At 41.7% G+C, this 4,811-nt stretch overlaps 1 pseudogene; it reads right to left on the bottom strand.

Moving 5' to 3' along the window:
• Nucleotides 1–1,266: 1,266 nt before the first annotated feature.
• On the bottom strand, nucleotides 1,267–1,385 carry LOC133388157 (5S ribosomal RNA; annotated as a pseudogene).
• Between the last annotated feature and the right edge of the window lie 3,426 nt (nucleotides 1,386–4,811).

Consider the following 4,811-nt stretch of genomic DNA (forward strand, 5'->3'; position numbering starts at 1 on the left):
CAACAAATCATGAGACCACTGACAGAAACAAGTCTAACAGGGGTCTGAATTTCCCCCCCTCTTGTTTTACACTTTGAACTCTCAAGTATTTCTATGTGTTTTGTGTATGAAAACTTAGAGGATTGTTAAGCAAGAGTTTCTGAGTTCAGGACTGTAAGTTTTGTAAGGTTTTGTTTTGAAATGAGCTTATAGGAAGCAGCAGAATGGCATGGGGTATTTTCAATTTAACATTGTGGAATGTGAAAACTCCATGCTAGCTATAGTATACAGCCACTCTTGTGGCTGTATAATACATACTATTGGAAGGATTAGAGCTTAAGCTGCTGTGTTGGCATGACTTTAGCTGTGCCAACCATGTTGAGTCCACTTGTTCATCTGGATGAACAGCAATCAACGCCCTAGGCACAAAGATTGCTGATAACATGCTCTTTTCCAGAATGCCAACCACCTGCTAAACAATATATTCTGGGGGTTTGTGGCCACGTAATTGCAGTGGAAACTTCACACCCAAGTGAGTTATGAATCTCCTTCTCTAGAAATGTTTGAAAATAGATTGGAAAGGAATGTGATAGTTAGGATTCACATCTAGAGAATATTTTTCACTGCAGCTTGTTGGGCTAGTTGGCTGCAAGCTGGCCCAGGAAAATCCCTTTCAAATTCTCCAGTTTCATAAAACAAAAATAGCACTGAAGAGATTTTGCAGGCTCTCATTCCATATATATAAATAAATGAAATACAATTCTTTTGTTACTTGTAAAGGAAGGTCAGGCAGACACTGCTTGTAGCTTTTGCACGAAAATAAGATAAGCATCTGAAGGTGAAAGACATAAAAAAAACGCATTGTGTTTCAGTGGATGTCATTAAGCTTCTAATTCCGCTATTGGCATAGAAATACATCAGTAACATAATAATGGGTGCTGCTAGAAACTTTTCAGCAGATTTATACAGGTTGCAGTCCTTGACAATTGTGTCTCTTGAAGAGGCCTGACAAAGGGCAGTGGCTCCTGCATTAGGATTTTTTAACCAGCCGTATTCACTAAGCAAAGTAGTACATGAACCTGGAACACAATTCACCTACACATTCACACGCAAAGATCCAAGTGGATTCTCTAATTTACAGAAGGAGGACAGCCGTGGGGAGTTGTTGTTATCATATGCCTTCAAGTCGATTACGACTTATGGTGACCCTATGAATATTTTTAGATATATTCCTACAGTTTTCATGGGAAGAGGTATTCAGAGGTGGTTTACCACAGCCTTCCTCTAAGCCTATGGCACCCGTTATTCCCAGGCGGACTCCCATCCAAATACTAACAAGGCCTGACCCTGCTTAGCTTCCGAGATCAGATGAGATTGGGCGTGTTCAGAGTAGTATGGCTCTAGTGGGGGTTATCCATACCTAATGTTAATGCTGTACCAATTTTCATTTTGTGGCTATACAGATGAGAGAAGGGTGTGCTTACATATTGTTGTTTAGCTTCTCCTCCAAACCCCAGTGAATACCGGCTCCACGTTATGGTGGGCCCTTGGGCAAGATGTCTTCAGTGGGGCCCTTCATCCTCATTGTTGATACTGCTGGCCATTTGCTTGCCCTCTTCATTGGGACCCAATCCACACTACCACACAGAGGGAAAGGGCAAGGCTAGTAGAGGCTGCTACTCCTGTTCCCTGCTCTTGTTGCTGTCTGATCACTCACTTTAGGTGAATAGGCAGTGCAAGGAGGAAGAATAACGAAGCCAGGGTTGGCAGTGAGCCATTGCTAGAATGTGGACTTCAGTAGATGCCCAGTAGGGTGTAGTTGTCTGGGGTCTCTCGGGGGATCTTGGATCTCTTACTGTTTTAGGAACAGAGGCCCAGCAGGGTCCCTATGTCTCTAGCATCCTATGAGCCAATCAGCATGAAAGAGGAGTGCGTTGACCATAGAGAAGAGTCTTTTAGCATGCTTCCTTATCCTTTCCTGTTGAGTGGAGCCAATTGGAATGAAAGGAGGTGAGTGAGCCACAAAGAAGACTCTTCTCAGTAGCTAACAGTCCCCCTTCCATGCTTATTGGCTCCTAGGGATGTCTTTTGTTGTGGGAGAAGCATTAACATGGATCTCATTCACACCCCACAAGAGGCATGCCTGTGACTAACATGAAGGGACCCTGCGTTTCTGAATTTGCCACTACACTACTGGTGCCCAGTGATGCCAGCCCTCGATGCTGGCACCAAATGGCCTTAAAATGAACAAATTTCAGGGAGAGTAAAATAAACATTCAACTCATTTGAAATGTGGTGCTGGAGGAGAGCTTTGCGCATACCATGGACTGCGAAAAAGACAAATAATTGGGTGTTAGAACAAATTAAACCAGAACTATCACTAGAAGCTAAAATGATGAAACTGAGGTCATCATACTTTGGAAACATAATGAGAAGACATGATTCACTAGAAAAGGCAATAATGCTGGGAAAAACAGAAGGGAGTAGAAGACGAGGAAGACCAAACAAGAGATGGATTGATTCCATAAAGGAAGCCACAGACCTGAACTTACAAGATCTGAACAGGGTGGTTCATGACAGATGCTCTTGGAGGTCGCTGATTCATAGGGTCGCCATAAGTCGTAATCGACTTGAAGGCACATAACAACAACAACAACAACAAAATAAACATGCTAAATTAGATCACACTGAAATGTTTTTGATGCAAATTACCCTAGGCAAATTACTCTAATTTGCAGAGGAAAAAATTGAATTCAAAATTTTCCAGAAAGCCCACATCACTGGTTCCATTAGGGTTGTTGACAGACAGTAGCATTGGAGGACTTCTGCTTGACTGTTTGGCATTTATGCTGTGGGGTCCTACAGGATCCCATTTTGCCCCCATGCTATTTAACATCTGTATGAAACCATTTGGAGGCATCATCTGGAGGTTTGGAGTGTTGTAGTGATACTGGGACAAGTGAGCTGACTCCATTTCCAACAACTCTGTATTTGCCTACTCCACCCCTGACCATCCCGAAGGGGTCTTGTAAATGTGTAGGGCTGAATGCACTTGGAAGTTTCCCCGCAAATGAGAACTCTGCATTATCAGAGCTCCCACTCATCAGGAGGCTTCTAAACACATTCATAGTGAACATACAAGCCCCCTTCAGACCTTCCTGTTCAATGTGGGCACCCCATGCCTGTTACACACTTTATGCCATTATACTTCTTTTGATCAGGGCTCGTGTTAAGACATAATATAGGACTCTATAACATCAACACTGGGATTTTGTATAAACCAGAGCAAGGACAAAAAGAAAGAAAGCCAGTTTTTTAACTAGCAGTTACAGAACACTCCTCTAGGAACATTTCACAAAAACCTGAAAAATCTTTGCTTAGGTGTAGATTTATTTTTTTATCCTCATATCCATACCTGACACTTGCCAAGGACAATATCAGGAATTTATGTGTCTAAAACATAAGTAAATCAGTAATGCTTGAATGTTCTTGTTTGCAGGCAATATATTTCAATCTGCTGCATCTCTTTTACTTTAGGAAGAATGATAGTGGTAAAAGTTATTTTTTACTGCATACTAAGATTTTTAAACTACATCAATAATTATTTTGAAGTTGATTGTTGGGCGCTTGGGATCCACAGTGGAAGGGGCTTTGCCAGCCCTGTGCTTGGGAAAGCACCAAGCATATGACTGGCAAATTTGCTTTTTGCAGGGATCAGGTGCACGACTGAGTTTCCCGAGGGGAACTCAGTCACACAGTTGATCCAGCAGGGCGGAACTCATCACCCAGCTAAAGGGCAGTGGCTTCGACCCTGCTTTAAGTAGGGATTTTCTGGATGAACTTTGCATTTCTCCAGCTAAGTAATGTGTACAAAATGAATATGCTGAGGTAAAATGTGCATAAATATGGACATATTAATGAATGGGGGATAAATTCAATTCAGTTCACATTTAAAGGCAAATCTACCTAATTTGCCTTTCTACAAAACAATATGCAAACTGAAACACAGCTAACCTTTGAAATTCACACCTCTGAATTTTTCAGTACATATCTCAGGCCAGGTTATGTGTACAAAAATGCATAAAATAGTGAAAACAACATACAAAATGCCTTTTATTGGGGAATGCTTTGTAAAAATGTGTATATTAGGCAAAATTACATATAAATGTGGATATCATGAGAAATTCACACTAAAATGCTGATTAAATTAATGCAGACTTTTTTTTAAAAAATCACAATCTAAATAGAAATGTGGAGAGCTGAAGACAAAAAAAATAGAAATTAAGAGAACCTGACTCTGGACCAGATGGAATCTGGATGGCAGAATGGAGCCACACCCCAGATACATCAAATCTGATATAGGTTGGAGAGAACTAGAGGTTTTGTTCCAGAATCATTTCAAAACAAAACCATAATGCACAGATAATCTGTCTGGGAAAAGTGAATTAAAATTACTCAGAATTAAAAACAAAATCCTGGCTGAAGCTTGGTGGAGTTAGGAAATTGTGTTTTGGCAACTAAAGCTGTCTCTAATTTAGCATGGACTGCTTTTGCACCTGTGACCAAAAATACTGTTCATAAGGCATGATCATAAGAACATAAAAAGACACTGCTGGATCAGGCTGATGGCCTGTCTAGTCCAGCATCCTGTTCTCACAGTGGCCCATCAGATGTCGATAAGGAGCCCAAAATCAGGACCTGAATTCAAGATGACCCTCACACCTTCAACCAGGGCTGGCTCCAGGAATGCCAGGGCCCTTGGGCATCAGCTTGCCCTGGGCCCCGGCGCGTGTGCGTGTGCACGCAACCCACCCCAACCCCACCTACCTTTC

The sequence above is a fragment of the Rhineura floridana genome, chromosome 6, assembly GCF_030035675.1.
Source record: "Rhineura floridana isolate rRhiFlo1 chromosome 6, rRhiFlo1.hap2, whole genome shotgun sequence".
NCBI lineage: Eukaryota > Metazoa > Chordata > Lepidosauria > Squamata > Rhineuridae > Rhineura > Rhineura floridana.